Genomic DNA, 19,275 nt, shown 5'->3' with positions numbered 1-19,275 from the left:
GGGGGTGTTTTAAGAGTGTTTTAAGAGTTTTAAGAGTTCAAGAGTTATGGAAGCTGACCGCTGGGGAGGAGACCTTTACCAGAAACTTCTAATGACTTGAGACAACACACCATAGTTAATGAGAGCTGGTTGAAAGAAAGGATGTCATTTACCCTGGAGATGGAAAGCCTCAGAGGCAACATGAGAGTTGTTCTCAGGTACAGGATGGCAGAATAAGTGCTGGGTTCTGAGTCAAGGACCAGACGCTCACTCTGACCCTTCTTAGTTACATGACCATGAACAAATCACACAACCACATTGAGCCTCAGTTTTCTCATCTGTAAAATGAGAGAACTGGTCCTAGAAGCCCCCTTCTCGCACCAAGATCTTTGACTCCCTGAAGAATCTGAAGGGTCTTCACATAGATAAGGGATGAGACTTGTTCTAGTTGACCCTAGAAAGTGGGACCAATGGAAGAGAACCAAGAGCAATGGGAAGAAATTTCGAAGATGACAATTTCAGCTCAATTTCAAAAAAATCATCTTCAAAATTGGAGTTGTCCACGAGCGTAATGGCTGCCTTGGAAGGTAGTAGGCTCATAATTACTGGAGGTATTCAAGCAAAGGCTGCCTGACCACTTATTGGCTCTGTTGTCAAGGGGAGTCTTATTTGGGTACAGGTTAGACTCGATGTCTCCTGAGGTTCCTTGTAACTTTGTGATTAATTCTGTGATTTCGACTCAATTGTGCCATTAACAAAATTCCCAGCGCTATAATAAGGTGCAATGGATAGAGAATGGGGCTTGGAGCCTGTGGCTGACAGCTCCACATCTGGGAGCTACGCGCAGGCACCCAATTTCTAGGTGCTCCTCGGGATGGCAGACAGAAGCACCGAATGGTGGACCAGGGAGGGCTCCCAAGGCTTGGTGTGGGGCCCCGGCAGACTTACTGGCTTTGGGGAGTCTTTTCTTGCCGCAGCTAGTTGACACTTACAGGACGAATGACTCACATTTCTTCAGAGCACAGCATCCATTAGCATAACTGAGTTTGCACCCAATCTCTTGCCCAAAGCGTTCCCTAAATGCCTTAGCATTTAGTTATGAAATATGTTCTTCTCCCTCGCCTGGAGAAAAGCCTGTTTGAGAATTACTTATACATAAACATACTCTGATACTCTAATGCATAGATGGCAGCGTGAGTGGGTTAGGGAGGAAGGATGCAAGAGAGATTGCCGCGGTACATCTGACAGGACTGGGTAAGTGATTAGATGGGGAGGCGGGGCAGGAGCGAGACAGCAATCTCAAAGGTGAATCCAAGGTTTGGGGCTGCAGGCCTGAGGGAAGGGTGGGCCCAGCTCCAGAAATAGGGGAGTCAAGAAGGCATAGGGGGCAGTTTGGGGGCACATTAGGATGTGTCCTTCGGATGGCGGAGTTGGAGGTGGCAGGGGGACGTCGCCACCATCTGGGACCACCCCACGAAGGATTTCCTGGTGTCTCAGTCCCAGCTTCACATCTGGCACAGAGGATCACCCGGAGCGGTAATAGAGCAGCTTTAATAAAAACATATTTAACTGCTCCCAGGTAAAAGTGGTCTCTGAGGTGGTTAAAATGCAGTTCATCAGAAGGTAAAAGCTGCCAACTCGGAGCTTCAAAACACGAGCAAAGATGTACCCTGGGCTTTCATGAACTCCCTGGAAGAGTCCTGGGGCGGATTTTCTAGCCTTGCTGCCTAAAGGGCCCACAGCTGGCTCCCAGAGCCAGCTACAAGAGGGCAGAGTTAATTCAATGGCCCCCAGTCTGAGCCCAAAGGCCTGATGGGGTGGGGTGCAGTGAACTCAAGATTCCCCAGCTCTGCCACTGGCCCATAGCACCTTGGATCTCTAAACATGCATTGCATCTTCCTGCCTTCAAGTCTGTTTCCTCTCTGCCTGAAATGCTTTCTTCCAACCCTGGTCAGTTTTGCATCTTGATGTCCTCGGTGCCTCGCATACAACCAGCGCCTAATAAATGCTTTTTGATTGATCTTTCTCTAGCTTAGATATCTAACCCAACCTAATTAGAAAATTCACTTCCCTCTCCTTCCTTCCTTCCTTCCTTCCTTCCTTCCTTCCTTCCTTCCTTCCTTCCTTCCTTCCTTCCTTCCTTCCTTCCTTCCTTCCTTCCTTCCTTCCTTCCTTCCTTCCTTCCCTCCCTCCCTCCCTCCCTCTCTCTCTCTCTCTCTCTCTCTGCCTCTCTCTCTGTCTCTCTCTTTCTCTCTGTCTCTGTCTGTCTCTGTCTCTTTGTCTCTGTCTCTCTTTCTCTCTATCTCCCTCATCTCTGAACCTTGTTCCCACCTCTCATATAGACAGCACTAGCTATGTTCTATTTTTTAATGAAGAAGTGGGTTGGGGTAATGGAGGCACTGAACACTAGAAGTGGAAACAGGAAAATGACTTTGAATTCTTACCTCAAATACTTACCTGCTGTATAGCTATTAGCCTCTGCCTCAGTTTCCCCATCTACAAAATGGGGATAATAAAAGAACCTGCTTCCCAGCACTTAGCACAGTGCCTGGCACATTGTAAATACTTAATGCATACTTGTTGACTTGGCTTGATTTGACTTGGTCTCCATTAAGGATTCATCATCCACGCCCTGCCCCCTACTGGATGTGACAACACACTCCAGGGCCTTGCTTTTAATGATCTCATCAGCTCCCAATGGTTCAGCTGCCTCTCTTTGCCAATGAGGCCTGATCTACCTGTCCTGCCTTAGTCACTCTCCTGAGCTCCAGGCCTCCATCTCTAGCTGCCAAGGGATGATCTCCATCCGGGCATCCCATCAACATCTCAGACTCCAGAGCTCTACAACTGAACGTATCCCCCTCCCAAGTCACACGTTCTTCCAGTTGAAGGTATCATAATCTTCTAATCATTCAGGTTTAGAATTTAGGAATAATCTCAAGTCTTCCCTCTCATTTACACTCTGTGCTCAATCAATAACCAACTCTTTTTCTTTAACTCCTATCTCCTATTTTAGAATCAATATTATGTAATCAGTAAGAGTTAGACAATGGAGGTTAAATGACTTATCTAAGGTCACATAGCTAGGAAGTATTTGAGGTCATATTTGAACACAAGACCTCTCATCTTTGGGCCTGGCTCTCAATCCACTGAACCACCTGACTCTCCCCCAGTGACCAACTTGTAAGCCGTTCCCCTACCATTTTTTCTCCTTCTCATTTATACCAGAATCACCCTCATTCAGAACTCCATCACATTTCCACTAGAATGCTGCCATAGTTTCCTTGAATCCATCTTCGCCAAATCAACTCCCAGAATGCCGTTTGGCAAACATAGCTCTCATCATGTCCCCCTGCTGAAGAGCCTGCAGGGACTCCCCCACTCCTCCACGGTAAAATTCAAAGGTTTCTGTTATGTTTTTAAACTATCTCATGGGTCTGTTTTTCTAGGCTGACCATAATCTCACCTCTGCCCATTCCTTACACAATCTACTTTCCAGACTGAGTGGCCTTTGCCCCATTTCTCATGCATGGCAAGGTGCACAATCTTCCCATGTCTGTGCCTTTGTACAAGCTGCCTCCCTGAATTTTCTTCCTCCTCTTCTTTGCCTCTTGGCTTCCCTAGCTCCATTCAAGGCTCAGCTCAAGTGACACCCCCTACAAGAGGCCTTTCTGGATTTTCTCAATAATTAGTCTGCCCCTCCAATATCTCTGTATCTATTTTGTATTTTCCTATCTGTGTCTTCTCTGGTAGACTGTAAATTCATTGAGGATTTTGTCTCTGAATCCTCAGGAGCTAGCAGGCTCCTGTCACATAGTAGGTGCTTAATAAATGTGTGTTGATTGACTGATCATGTACATGTTGTTTTTACCTACCTACTGGCGCTGCAGAATCTGATTCATCTTTGTATACACAGAATCTAGCCCAATGTACGATCCACAGCAGGCACATAAATACATCTTGAATTAAATTCAATTGATATTCATAACCTAGATTTTAGCAAAGCACTGGACAAAATGTTTCCTACTATTCTGCGGATGACAACACCACCAAAAAAGACCTGGGTTCAGGTATGGCTTGTGTCCTCTGTACAGCCTTCCAGATCTCAAATTCTCCATCTTCTGCTGGCCTAGCACAGTGCCTTCTGGCATTTGCCTAATATCTGTTAGGCACACACTTATACTGCCTCCCACAAGGGCGAAACTGGGGGAACAGCCTTGAGGAAACAGGAGAACCAGTCCAAGCATGGCCATTCTGCATTGGCCTACCCTGTGGCTGAAAGCAGTGGTTTTGCCATCTGAAGAGCTATACCTGAAGGAGTACAGTCTGACTTTTCCTTTCTCTCATGTGAAGGTAAAGGGACCCTGTACTCCCTGCAAGGGACACCATTTCTCCCTCTTCTCTCCCCAGACCACGTGGCCTTGGGAAACAGGCCCAAGACTCCAGCTTTCTTCATTTGCCCTTCTCAGTTCTAGTCCAAGGAGTCAAGTCCAGATGCAAGAGTTCAAACTGGGGCAATTGGGGAGTGCGAGGATCTTGGAGAGGTGTTATAGCCAGCCCAGGAGTGAGTCCACAAGGGTCCAGAGAAGCAAGCCTAGCTGGGCTTGGTTTCTGAACTTGGCTATGAGCTTAATCCCTCTGGTTTCCCAGAGAGATGGGTGAGAGAGGTTATGCAATGTTTGTATATTTATTCTTGCTGTATCTTTGAAGTTTGCAAAGGCTAACCGGGAAATGGAACAAAGGTATTGGTCACAGGGCCACTAAAATGGGGGGGGGGTACAGTGAGCTGAGAGGAGATGGCAGACTCCCCCAACCCTTCAAGAGACAAGAGAAGGTCCAACGTCATAGATTTGGCCCTCACACTGGGTGGGGGGCCAGAGCAAGCTTATTATAAACATGCCCCAAGACCAGAAGGCTGGTCCCCTGGTGATGAGGCTTTTGGGGCCACAGAATTCTGGGAAACAAAGGAAACTACCAAATGAGTCTCCGTCCTCTCTTTCCCCCTTGTCAATAAGAACATGGCAGAGGGTGCCAAGAAGCACTGTGTTTTTAGTGAATCAACCAACTTTCACCAGAATGGCCAAGATCTTTTGCAAAAGAACAGCAAGAAGCCCTATTGCTGGAGGAGCTGAATTATGTCAGTCTTGACCCATTTTCAGTAAATGAAACAAGAAGAAATACGGAAATTGCAGCTCATTGGAATGATGGCTCCTAGATTCTCCTTGGAAAGGCAAAGAAAGGAGCTGGCAGAGTGGGCTTTATTATATGCTCCAAAGCTTCAAGAAATATTATTTCATAAGACATTTGGGCTTCCCATATTGCAGCACTAATGATAAGTATCTGCAAATACAGCACCATGAAAATAATTGCAGCTTCGGCACCAACAGCAGTTGCTAAGGATGAAGTGGTGGAGAAATCCTATAAAGAATTTGATCAAACCTTCCAAAGCAAATCGCGATACTCTGATACTTGGTAGCTTCAATGGAAAGAGAGGGAGAGATAAGGATGGGGAGGAACATGGGTGCAGGCAGGGGCTCCCGGCTCGAGTATTATACAGAAAGCGCACACCTCTGCAGCATGAATATTCCTTTAAAAAAGAATGAGATGAATTGGTAGAGGCTGGATATGGCGAGCACCAAATCCCAACACAAAGAATGACACTGATGACATTTTAATAGACAGGAAAGACCTTGCATGAACGTGGGAGTTATCCTTGGGTCAGCTGTCTGTTCAGAGTCAGACTATCGATTCATCAGAGCTCAGATAAGAATTTATAATAAACAAGAATAGTAATGAGAAAAAGGTATGAGATCCAGGCGAGGAGATTTAACCCCGAATTAATTAAACGAGCCACGGCGCGCCTATGTGGACAGCAACAGACATGATATCAACACTGATTGTTCTAATATCATTCAAAAGTTAAACCGATGGAAATGATTACTTTGAAGCCAGAATACTAGTGAACATTATAGCTAATTATCATAAATAACATTCACCTTGTATTTACTCTGAGGTGGGCACTTCACTAAGCCCTCATAGAACCTCACAACAACTGGGGGAAGAAGGTTCGTATTTTCCTCATTGAAAGATGAAGAAACTAAGGCAACAGACATTAAATGACTTGTCCAGGGTCACGCAGCTAATTCTTATTAAATGGAGAAAAGTGGCCAAAGACAACTTGGTTAGAATATAAACTCTTTTACAAAATCTTAGCAAAAAAACAAAAAAAAAAGGTTGATGGATGATTATGAGCAGTATTTTCTCATAAAATAGAGAAAAGCTATGAAGGTAAAATCAGTTTATATTAAGCTTGCCGAAACATTCGGTGAAATTAAATATGAGCATGTTCCATTTTGTGAGTTGCATACAGTTGTCTATAGTTGGATTACTGTCCTCTGGACTCAAAATCATCAAGGTCTGAGTTCAAGTCCCACCTCTGGCATGCACTGGATGTCTGACCTTTGCCAAGTCACTCAGTGCCACAGGAAACTCTGTAAGGCTATAAATGCAGAGCCAATGTCTAGCATCCTGGCAGAGGAAAGATCCTTATTAGGATTTCCATATGCCAATGACACAATAGCTCTGGCAAAGCCATTTCTGAGATATATACATTATTGGGCTTAAATTCAAGTTTCTCCTTCCCCTCCCTCTTCTTTTTTTAGTCTGGGGTAGCTGAAGCAGCAGCATTGTGGCTTGTATTTACAGAGAGTTAAATTTTGGCCCCTTTTGGGGGTGATTCTTAAAACCTTGAACAGAATTCTTCAGGAAGCCCCTAACCAAAGCAGGTCCCAGGCTGAACAAAGAACCTCCATCTAAAACAGTATCGCCATAGCTTCCTCAGGGCCCTTGTCTTACATGAAAATGCTTGCAAAGTCCTGTATAAAATTTGTAATTTGGGGGCAGTAAAGTTCCAAGAAATCATTCCTTTCTCCCTTTTTTCTTTTTCAGGTTCCTTGTTGACTCCAATAATTCTCTGGTCCAGTTTGCTGTTAATTACCATTTTCAAGGGAGATTTATAGGCTTTGCTTAGCAAGCATGGGGCAGGATCACTGAGGCAGCTCTCTTTTGTATAGATTCAGGAAAATCAAATTTCTAAATATCTCTGGTGCTGGCAAATGGAGAGAGATAGTGAACCAGGACCAATTGGGTTTTGCTTGCTTCTAAATAAATCCCCAAATATGAGGAAAGGTTACGGGAGACTGAGCTGATCTTTCTTGGAGAATAAAGGAATGGAGGATAACTTAATAACAGCTTCCAAGTATGGGAGGGTAATTATGAGGAAGAAGGTGACCAGTTGTTCTCCATACTCCCCCCCCACTTCCCCCAAAAGGATTCAGAAAGAAATGGGGGTACACATCCTTCCTCTGGGTTATTTTGAAAGAGGGGAGAAGGAAGAAGGAGGGAGGAAGAGAGAAAGAAAGAAAGAAAGAAAGAAAGAAAGAAAGAAAGAAAGAAAGAAAGAAAGAAAGAAAGAAAGAAAGAAAGAAAGAAAGAAAGAAAGAAAGAAAGAAAGAAAGAAAGAAAGAAAGAAAGAAAAGAAAGAGAGAGAGAGAAAGAAAGAAAGAAAGAAAGAAGTAAAAGAAGAGAAAAGAAAAGAAAAGAAAAGAAAAGAAAAGGAAAGGAAAGGAAAGGAAAGGAAAGGAAAGGAAAGGAAAGGAAAGAAAAGGAAAGAAAAGAAAAGAAAAGAAAAGAAAAGAAAAGAAAAGAAAAGAAAAGAAAAGAAAAGAAAAGAAAAGAAAAGAAAAGAAAAGAAAAGAGGAAAACGAAGGGGGGAGACTTTTAGAATCATTCTTTTTCAAGGCAAGCTGTCCTATCTTGTATGTTTGTGCCATGGAAGAAGCATTTGAAGTAATGGAGCTGTTGAGCCAGCAGAAGAGGAGACTTATGAAGGAGACAGGATAGACAAGATGGCGGAGTATTTATTTTCCAAATACAGCTCCAACCTAGCCACTTTGAATGCAAGAAAATATTTGCTAAAGCCAAAGAAGCTAAGCTTGTGGCATATGATTGTGACAGAATACTACTGCACTCTGAGAAATGAAAAGCAGTTAATTAAAAATAACATGGAAAGATCTACATGAAATTACAAAGAATGAAATGAGCAGAACCAAGAAAACATTCTATACAGCAACAGAAATATTGTTTGAAGAATGAAATGGATGGCCACCTCCAGAGAAAGGACTGATAAATAGAAACGAGCAAAACATAGTTTTCTGTAACATCAATCTTTGTGTCAAATGATGCCTTCTCTCGGGTGGGGAAGGGAGGGAGAGACTTGGGAATTTTAATGTATCAGACAATTAAATTAATTGAACAAATAAATCCACAAGAAAATAGAAATAGTGCCTATGAGTCAATAATATCAATAATTATAATAATCAACAATGATATCAGCCAAGTATGATATTAGAGCTCTCACTCAATGTACCCAAGCCCAACCCATACAACCAAAATGGAGGACAGCCAGTATTGTATTGCATGAGAAGAATAGCAAGGAAGCCAGCATTATTGCATCATGGAGTATAGGGAGAAGAAGACTGGGGAAATGGGCAGGGTCCTGATTATGAAGCTAGACTGAAGACTGAATATCTGATCTGGAGATAAAAGAGAATTCCTGACAGTGGTTGAATAGGGAGGAGACCATAAGCAGACTGGACATTAAGTCTTCTCCTTTCCTCATATTTGGGGGTTTATTTAGTAACAAGCAAAACCCAACTGGTCCTGCCTGCTTCACTCTCTCTCTTCTCCATCTGCTAGCGCCAGAAATATTTAGCAGTCGGATTTTTCTGAACCCATCCCAGGGAGAGCTGCCTGCCTCAGTGATCCTGTCTCCCAGGCTTGCTGGGCAAAACCAAATCTGAAGTTCCCTATTGAGCAGAGATGTCCAATTGAAGGAACTGGAGGATGCTCAGCCTTTTGAGTCTGGATACAAATGGAAAGAACCCAACAGCGGAGTCACACAGGGTCTGACTATCATCTAAGAAATAATCCCAAGGCTAGATGACATTGCTTCAGGGCCCGGGGATGAGCGGTTTGTCATTTTAGGCTGTAGCAAAGCTTTCTTTTCTCTTCCTGTCAACCTAGTTGTCTCTTTAAAAAATGCTATTTGATCTATGGGATAGACACGTAACACATATAACCCTGAGGTTTGGCAGATCTGTCTGCCACTCATCACTGGGAGTTTCCCTCCTCCCCTCTAGCTACTAACTAGGGGAGGTCTACTAGAATGTAACAAAGGCCTAAGGAAAAGAGCTTCCAGCTGAGCCAAATTCTGCATAAAGGCTGCAAGAGTTGGGGGTGGGGTGGGAAGATAGCCTGAGGGGGAAAATGGCCTCAAGGGCAGTCAGTGTCTCAAGCACAAACAGCCATTTCCTAAAATGATTCATCCAGTCGTAAACACGTTAAATGGTTAAGAAATGCATAAATGGTACAATAAGAATTGGAGGTGTCCCCGGTCTCCGGTGGCGGTGTGGTGCCTCGGTTCACCATGGGAAACCTCACCCAGATTTGCGCGCAGGGGAAGGTGGGGAGTCAATTTGGGGGCAAAGATAAATCCGTCCTCTTACCGTGCTAAAGCCTTGATATTAGAAGCCCCTCCAGAACTGGGTCCCGCAGGAATCCGCTGCAGCTTTACCTGGACTGTGGGATTCAGGTTACCATCCATGCCATCCAGTCACCAGCTGGAGGCCAGCAAGAGTCCTGAAGGGCTTGCCGTAGAACCGAGCTATGAGACTGGCTTCCCCAGAGACAGCAACAGTACACCCAACCGTCTCTCTGGGCAGATGGGGCAATCAAAACTGCCCTGCTCGCAAGTCATAGCAGGGATCACTCTAGGATGGGGTTGGGAGACCAGTGGCGCAGTCTCTTCTAGGTCCATTCCCACTCAGGCTTCCCAGGCCAGCAGCTCAATCAAAGGTCTTTGGTGCAGGGGACAGAAAGGATCGCTCTCTGACCAGGATGGGAGACCGATGGCGATGGCGCAGTGTCTTCTAGGGATCCACCCTCTGGGGCTCTTTCCACTGCAGCAGCAGTGGCACACCCTCCTCACTATTGCAGGTTCCCCAGACAGGGGGCTCCAAGTGGCCGGATGCAGGGTACCTATCTGGGATCACTGATGACCAGGATGTGAGACCAATGGCGGCTCTTCCAGGGATCCGCCCATCTGAATCCATTTGCTTTTCTCATTTCAAGGGGCTCCAACCTGCCTGGTGCAGGGTGCATATTGGGGATTGCTTTATGACCAGGATGTGAGACCACTGATGCAGTCTCTCCAGGGCTCCACCCTCTGGACGCCTTCCCATAGTGATGGCAGCGGGTACCCTCCTCACCATCCCAGGTTGCCCAGACAGGGGGTTCCGAGTCATCTGATACAGGGCACATAGTGGGGATCACTCTATGACCAGGATGTGAGACCAATGGCGCAGTCTCTTCTAGGGATCCGCCCTCCGGACCTCTTTCCACCGCTGGGGCAGCACACCTTCCTCACTGCCTCAGGTTGCCCAGACAGGGGGCTCCAAGACACCAGATACAGCGCGCTTAGTGAGGATCTCTCTATGACCAGGCTGTGAGACCAATGGCGCAGTCTCTTGTAGGGATCCGCCCTTCGGACCCTTCGGCAGCGACAGCACACCTTCCTCATTGCCTCAGGTTCCCCAGACGGGGCTCCGAGCCGCCAGATGCCCGACGCAGAGTGGGGATAGCTCTATGACCAGGATGTGAGACCAGTGGCGCAGTCTCTTGTAGGGATCCGCCCTCCGAACCGCTTCCCACTGCGGCAGCAGCAGCGCACCCTCCTCTCCACCTCTCATTCCCCAGATAGGGGGCTCCGAGCCACCAGATGCCCGACGCATAGTGGGGATAGCTCTATGACCAGGATGTGAGACCAGTGGCGCAGTCTCTTCTAGGGATCCGCCCTCCGAACCGCTTCCCACTGCGGCAGCAGCAGCGCACCCTCCTCTCCACCTCTCATTCCCCAGACAGGGGGCTCCGAGCCGACTGATGCATGGCGCATATCAGGGATCACTCTATGACCAGGCTGTGAGACCAGTGGCGCAGTCTCTTGTAGGGATCCGCCCTCCGAACCGCTTCCCACTGCGGCGGCAGCACACCCTCCTCTCCACCTCCCATTCCCCAGACAGGGGGTTCCGAGCCGCCTGATGCATGGCGCATATCAGGGATCACTCTATGACCAGGCTGTGAGAGCAGTGGCGCAGTCTCTTCTAGGGATCCGCCCTCCGAACCGCTTCTCATCAGGTGGCGGAAGCAGCGCACTCTCTTCTCCACCTCTCATTCCGCAGACAGGGGGCTCCAAGCCACCTGATGCATGGCGCATAGTGGGGCTCACTCTATGACCAGGATGTGAGAGCAGTGGCGCAGTCTCTTGTAGGGATCTGACCTCCAGACCCTGCGGCGGTAGGACGCCTCCGCTGTGGTCCTGACCACGTCAGGTTCCCTAGGCAGGTAGTTCAATGGAAGCTGCACAACATTACCGAGCAATGGCGCAGTGTCCTCAGGGATACGCCCTGTGAGCCCCTTCCCACCTAGGTGGGGCAGAGGCAGCAGCGTCCTCCAGGTCATCTCAGGTTCCTTAGGCGGTGACAGCCCACAGCAGGGTGGGTGGTGATACAGCTGGGACCGGAGACTGGCGCCTCCAGGGATCCTCCTTCCTCCTCGGCTTTCCAGGGCGGCCGGATGGGTGGTGGTCCCAGGTGTCTAGCCATGTTCCTGCCTTCTCTGCAATGAGAGGCGAATGGGGCTGATGGCGCCTGCCTCTCCAGGACTCCACCCTCTGTCCGCATCCTGGGGGGAGGAAAGGACCATGCAGCACTTTGCCCAGGCGGAGCCAGATGTCTGCGGCAGATGAGAAGAGGGGCCAGAACTGCCCTCACCACGCATGCGCCTCCCATCTTTGACTGCAGTGGAGGGGAGGGGAGAGGCAGCGAGGGGCTACGCCCAAGGAGATGTCTCCCAGTGCATGGAGCCTCCCTGCTCCAGCCTCAGGTGAGAAGAGAAGCAGGGCCTTCCCCCAGAGGCTACCTTTCATCTCCTGCTGCGCAGTGTATACCTGACAGAAGGTGGCAAGTTCTGGGTCCCCCATGATGTCCCCCAGGGCACAGCTTCCATTCACCTTGCGCAGAAGCAAGACCTCCAGGCTCCGAGGAGGAAAGAGACCTTCCGCTGACCCATAGACACGCATGCGCATCCATCTCTTGCTGCGCATCAGAGTGTACCCCAGAGAAAGCTGTGAGGGGCCAGTTTTGTGGCTTCATTTTGTACCGGCAGCTCAAGGCAGTTTCTGTCTCCTGCTGCCAGTCTGAGCTCAAATGAGGAGCATCAGGTCCGGTCCGAATGGGACCATATTGTATTACACAACCTCAGCTGATCCCGGATGGCTACTAGGCACTTCCCTATACCTCCCTCAAGTGCTCATTTTCCCACTCTCCACAGCCACTCCTAGGAACAAATCTCATCCCTCCCTCCTCCTGCCTCCCTCTTCCCACGACCTCCCCGTGAGAACCTTGTCCCAAATCATACCGAAGAATAATGGCGGCCATTGCCCACGAATGCCCTCTTTTCCCCTCTTCCCCATCTCCTGTCGCTCAGGTGCCCTTTGTCACCCTCTTCTCTTGCACACCTGAGGAGAGAGCCTCCCTCCCTCCCAAGGCGAACCCCTCTCTCTACCTGCACAAGCCATCTCTTTCCATCTCGTCTCTTTCCCCAAACTATCCATCCCCTCTGTCAAATGCATGTCTGAGCCTCCTGTTGACCCCTATCAGTTAACTCCAGAGACGCCAGGATCCCATCAATTAGTACCGTTGAGTAGCTGCCTGCTATGTGCCAGGCACTGTGCTAAGTGCTGGGGGTAAAAAAAGGCAAAAGATTGCCCCTGCCCTCAAAGAGCTTACAGTCTAATAGGGGACACCATGGGAACAGACATGCCCAAAGCAAACTGTACACAGGATAAAGAGAACAGAGGGACTCTGTCTCCAGGATAAAATAGAAAATCCTCTGCTTGATTTTCTTTACATTTAAATTTATTTGTTTATTTGTTACATTCAAATACCCCGTTTGCCCTCCTATTTCCCATTAGAAAAGGCATCATTGGACCATTGTCTTTCTTGCTTGAATTTATTAGTTCTTACTTTGGGGGTGGACAGACCCAAGTCATTCTCCAAACACTATTTCTATTGCTGTGTAGAATGTTCTCTTGGTTCTGCTTGTCTCACTTCATCATTTCACAGACCTCTTTCTAGGCTTTGTTTTTATTTAAATCAACCTGCTATTCATTTCTTATAGCACACATTTCTTAAAGCATTCCAACACAATCTTATGCCATAACTTATTGCCCAGTTGATGAGCATCCCTTCAGTTTCCAGCTCTTTGCCACCACAAGGAAAGCTGCTATAAATATTTTAGAGCATATAGGTCCTTTTCCTTTTTTCCTGTTCACCTCTGGAAACAAATCTATTAGTGGTATTACTGAATAGAACAATAAATAGAATAATAATAAATTAATAATAATAATAAATAGAATAACAAAATTATTCTATTTTTATTTATTCTTATATTATATCTTTGAGCATAATTCCAGATTGCTCTCTAAAATGATTGGATCCATTCACAGTTCCACCAATAGTGTATTAGTGTCTCCATTTGCCCACATCCCCTCTAACATTTGTCCTTTGCCCATTTGTTCATTTTAGGCAGTCTAATAGGTATGAGATGATATCTCAGGCTTGTTTTGATTTGCATCTTTCCAGTCCATAATTATTTAAAGCATTTTTCACATACTTATGTTTAGCTTTGATTTCTTCATCCAGGAACTATCTCTTCATGTCTTTAGACCTATCAATTGGGGAAAGGCTTAAATTCTTATGTATTTGACAAAATCCTTTATATATTTTAGACAGGAGAAAGTTTCTCTAGCTGAGAAACCATCTCTAAAATTCCACCCTACCCCCCAGTTTTCTGCTTTCCTTCTAACCTTGGCTATATTACTTTTATTTGCACAAAGTCTTTTAAATTTAATATATTTGACTTTTTTAAACCCTTACCGTCTGCCTTAGAATCAATACTGTGTACTGATTCCAAGGCAGAAGAACAGTAAGGGCTAGGAAATGGGGGTTAAATGACTTGCCCAAGGCAACACAACTAGGAAGTGTCTTGGGTCAGATTCAAACCCAGGACCTTCCATCTCTGGGCCTGACTCTCAATCCACTGAGCCACTTAGCTGCCCACAATGTATATGACTTTTAAAACCCTTCTTACCCTGCCTCCCCCACCCATCTTTCTAGACTTGATGCATATTGCTGTCCATTTACTCTACAGTTCAAAGACTCTGACCTCATTGTTCTTTCTCCCACAAAACACTCTCTCTCCTGAGTCTCTTCCATGCTTTGAATTTACTCCCTCCTTTTCTCTTCCTCCTGCCTTCCTGGGCTGCCTTCCAGTGTTGGCTCCAGGATCCTTTAATCTTCCTGAGTTATCTACATTCTTTTCTGTAGATTCCTTCTTTGTGTGTGGTTGGCTCCTCCATTAGACTGTGAGCTCCTTGAGAGCAGAGACTGCTTTTTGCCTTTCTTGTATCCAAGGGTTTAGCACGGTGTCTGGCGTAGAATAAACCCTTCATACGTGTTAGTTTACTTGTCCTCCTTTTACCGGGCACTTAGTATGTGCCAAGGGCTCTGTTAAGCACTGAGGATGCAAAAGCAGAAATGGGCCAGTTGCTGAACTCCTTCCATTCGAGTGGAGGAGACAGTGTGCCAACAACTGTGGACAAACAGCATATAAGGAGAAGAAACTGGAAGTGCTCTCAGAGAGAAGCCACTAGCTCTAGCCCTATGGAGTGTCCACAGAGGCTTCTTGAAGAAAATGGTCTTTGAGCTGCGACGTCAAGGACTCTAGCAAGTAGAGATGAGGAGCGAGAGCATTCCAGGCATGGGAGGCAGGCAGCCAGCGAACAGGCACAGTCAAGGGATGGCAAACTGCCACAGGGTTATAACTCAGTAACGCTATTGAGAAATGGCCCTTGCTGGGGCGATACTAAGGAGGCTGGTGTCTGGGACATGGCTGAATTTGGGAGATGTTCCATTCGACACCTTTCTTTGGGGGAGCTGTGTGTACTGTGTAGAGACCCCAGGAGGGGGTGGCAGGCTCTGACTCTTTAGCCTTTGGGCTTGTCCTGATCACCTCTCCTATAATCCGATAAAAGTGAAGGTAACCAGGAAATACAACAGGAAGCAGATGTTTCTGCCAATAGGTGACATTTTCCCAGGGCTTTCACATTTTCAATGCACTTTCTACTTGTGGTCCCATTTGTTCCTCACAACTATCCCGGGAGATGGGTACACTGAGGAAGGGATGGATGCTTGAGAAGATGGCATCTGGGAAAGGGATTTGTGTCTCTGGACCAAGCCTTACCGGGGAGGAGTGACGTAGAATAAACTAAGAGTAGCATTTTACGTAATCAAAACATACCCACATGAGAATAATCAGGAACAAGAGAGGGAGAAGGGTGAAGATTGATGAGCTGAAGATGAGTGCTGGCTGAAACAAAAAGCAGGAGGTTGTCATGTGGCTATGCTTTAGATCGCCTGGCCAGAAAGAGGAAATAGATGAGAAGTCTGGGAAGTATCTCACAAGGCCGGCAGAGAGTTAGGACATAGCAGTAATGAGGAAGTTCTGTTAGCCAGACATCTGTCACAGAATCGTCTCTGTCTAAATTGTGATGGTTGTCCAGTTGTACTCCACTCTGGCGACCCCATGGACCATGCAGCTCCCCAGGCACTTCTAGCCTCCAACTCTCTGTCCATCTCAGTCTGCTGTCTGTTTCTCCTTTGGCCCAACATCAGGCTGTTTCCAGTGAGTCTTGTCTTTTCATGAGGTGGCCAAAGTAGTTAAGCTTCGGCCCCAGTGAACAGACTGAATTAGCTTTTGTAAGTGTTGGCTAATTTGCTCTCCCTGCTGTCCCAGGGACTCTCAGCAACCGTCTCCAGCACCTCAGTTCGAAACCACCGATTCCGATTCCGCATTGCTCGGCTTTCTTTGGACTTCAGCTCTTGAAACCATCCAGCTCCAGGAGCAATACATTGCTACTGGGAGAACCACACCTTTTGCTCTGTGGGCCAGATTGGATGTTATAATCCTTCTGGATTGGATGTTTAGGATTTCTTAACTTGCCATAGGGATCGTTTCATCCTTCAAAAGGTAGAAGAACCAATGAGGACTCTGTCTATTCTAGATTAGCTTCCCATCAATCACTTGGAAATAGTTGCTGAGGGGATGATAGTGGGAAAAGGGGGATGGCTGCTCCATTTTAGGGCTTGCAATAGAGAAGGGAGGAAAGCCAGTCACAGTACCCAGTCAAGAACCTTAGGTTTAGGGAGAGCATTTGCCTTTAAAAATGTATCATTTGTTTTCTGCATTCCCTTCATTTCTGAATATCCCTCTCTCTCTCAATCTTCTTCTTCCCAGTGAGCAATCCTTTATAACCAAAAATAAAAAAGAAAGAGGGAAAGAATCGAATTGAACAAAGTGAGCTTACACATGAACCGAGTTTGACAATATGCCCAATGTTTGGGAGGGGGGGAGAGAGACAGAGAGAGAGAGAGATAGACAGAGAGAGAGAGAGAGAGAGAGAGAGAGAGAGAGAGAGAGAGAGACAGACAGACAGACAGACAGACAGACAGAGAGGGAGGGAGAGAGAGAGGGAGAGAGAAAAAAAGAAGGAGAGAGAGGGAGGGAAGGAGAGAGAGAGGGAGAGAGAGAGAGGGAAGGAGAGAGAGAAAGAGAGAGAGAGAGGGAGGGAGAGAGAGAGGGAGAGAGAAAAAGAAGGAGAGAGAGGGAGGGAAGGAGAGAGAGAGGGAGGGAGAGGGAGGGAGAGAGAGAGGGAGAGAGAGAGAGAGAGAGAGAGAGAGAGAGAGAGAGAGAGAGAGAGAGAGAGAGAGAGAGAGGGAGAGAGAGAGAGAGAGAGGGAGAGAGAGAGAGAGAGAGAGAGAGAGAGAGAGAGAGAGAGAGAGAGAGAGAGAGAGAGAGAGAGAGAGATGCATTTTCTCATCTTTTCTCCAGGGCCAGACTGGTTCATTATATTTACAATGTTCAGTTTTCTTTTCTTTTATGTTCTAGGGCAGAGCCATTTTCAAAGAGTTTTGAGAAAGGCTAGGTAGGAGCTCATGTACTAAAATTCTACCCAAAAAAGGCACCCCAGAATGCATGGGATACTCTGAAGAATGAAATTCTGAATATATGAAGAAAAACAATACTGATGAGAAGGAAAGGGAATTCTATAAAGACCCCAACGTGGATGAACAGGAAGCTTACCAAGCAATTTAAATGTATGAAAGGCACATCTGGAAAATAAAAGCTAGGGCAGATAATGAGGGATAAATCCCAAAGCATGACCTGGTCCTTTTATAATTTCATCAACAGAAACATGGTCTCCACCTCCAGCTAGAGAGCTGAGGAATTCAGAAGAATCTTGTCTTGTCTTTTTCTCTTTCTTTCTGTATGTGGCTAATGCAAGAATGTGTTGTGCATTACTATATAGGTTTGTAATGGGGTTTCTTTGTCTTTTCTTATTGGGTAGGGAAAGGAGAAGAGAGGAGAGAATTCAGAACTGGAAATAAAATAAAAGTTGGATTTTAAAGAAAATTTCATCAGCAGAAAATTCTTAAAATGACAAAAGATGTCGGTTAGAAAATTCCATCTATTTTACCTACCCCCAAGGAAGAATCCATTCATGAATATGCCTAAGAAGTGGTTCTAGCGGCTTTTCTTAAAGAAACCTCCCAGACCTGTTCCTGACTATCCAGACCTCTTCTACGTCCAGCTGTTATCCTCCAGGGAGATACCTCGGGCTCTGCAGCCTTTGGAAGATTTCTTTGAGCCTTCAGCCCTGTCCTCTGACTGGGGAATTCCTCCTAGAACTTCCATTTTGGAGGAAGAAGCCAAGCTTGTCCCATGCTTCCTGCCTCATTTCTCCTCTGGCCAGACTCCTAATTCTGGACTTCTCTTCTGCGTCAGCCCCATCACCCAGGTTTTCGGCTCCCTTTTAAGGATTGTATTTCACTATCAGCATGGAAATTCCTTAGGAAAATGGATAGCCTGCCTTTTGCTTATATCTGTAACATTAGAACCTCACACAGTGCCCGGCACGTGATGAACAATAAATGACCGTTGACTACCCAGACTTCACTTCAAGTAAAAGAAACCTCATCGGCACCCATTGGCTTTGGAACCACCCTGGCTGCTAGAACGTTGTCCCTGAAATCAAGCCTACATCTGCCCTTCTGCAACTTGAAGCCAGTGCCTGGCTCACTGTAGCCTATTAATAAATGCTTGTCGATGAATTGTCTGCTCCTTGTTCTGTTCTCTGGGGTCAAGAAAAACATATTTAATCCCTTTTTCATATGAGAATCATTCATTCTCTTGAAGGCACTAAGCACCGCCCCCCCCCACTCCAGTCTTGTTTTCTCCTGGTTCTTTCAACCTATCCTAGCCTCCTTTACATTGGATTAGAGCCACCTCCTTTGTGCTGAGGCTAGAAAAAAGATGGTCCAATGTAACGGGTCCGAGAAGCAAGTCCATGGTGGGTGGATGCAGGACTTTAGCACTTGTCTGTTCAAACCTGGGGAACCAGGGAACCATGAGGCTGCAACCAGGTTTAAACAGTCCAATAGGAAAGGGAAGCCACAAAGGAATGTCTTTGTAGAGATGAAAGCAATGGCTTCAGGACTGAAAATTGATGGAGGACAAGAAGATCAACCATCTAACAGTGCTGCTACTGTGACTATTGTGGTCAGTGAATTGCCATGGAGGAAAGCTAGATGGTTCATTGGATTGAGAGCCAGGTCTGTGGATGGAATGTCCTGGGTTCAAATCTGAACTCAGGCATTTTCTAGCTGTGTGGCCCTGGACAAGTCACTTAACCCCCCTTGCCTAGGCCTTTTGGCTCTTCTGCCTTGGAACCAATAACCAGAATAGACTCTGAGAGAGAAGGTAAGGGTTTTAAAAAGAATGAACCAGCCCAGCTCCCTAACTTGGCAGAAAGAATGAATGCCAAAGGCTAGGGGGGAGAGACTATAGCTGCTGCCCCCCACTGAGTCCCCCTGGCTAGGATCCTCCTCCCCACCTCAATATCCTGCTTTCACTGCCTCCTGACTTTCTATTCTGTGTTTCTTTGAAATGGAATGTTTGCTTTCTGTATTGACCAAGTCATCTCAAAAAGAAACTGCCTTCTCAGAGGTGTCTGGCATTCTCTGGGTGAGTGTGTCCTTCGGGAGATGAAAGGAAAGCAGA

General features: G+C 46.5%; 1 protein-coding gene across 1 annotated transcript in view; it reads right to left on the bottom strand.

The window, feature by feature from the left end:
• The window catches only part of GNG12 (G protein subunit gamma 12), a 313,983-nt gene extending 302,157 nt beyond the window's left edge, over positions 1-11,826 (bottom strand). Inside the window, exon 1 of the mRNA XM_056814962.1 lies at positions 9,546-11,826. The gene's annotated coding sequence lies outside the window, so the exon portion shown is untranslated. The remainder of the gene's footprint in view (positions 1-9,545) is intronic.
• Positions 11,827-19,275: the final 7,449 nt, after the last annotated feature.

The sequence above is a fragment of the Monodelphis domestica genome, chromosome 2 (genome assembly GCF_027887165.1).
Source record: "Monodelphis domestica isolate mMonDom1 chromosome 2, mMonDom1.pri, whole genome shotgun sequence".
Lineage (NCBI taxonomy): Eukaryota > Metazoa > Chordata > Mammalia > Didelphimorphia > Didelphidae > Monodelphis > Monodelphis domestica.
Note: the sequence above shows the minus strand (reverse complement) of the source record. Positions and strands in the feature narration are given on the sequence as shown.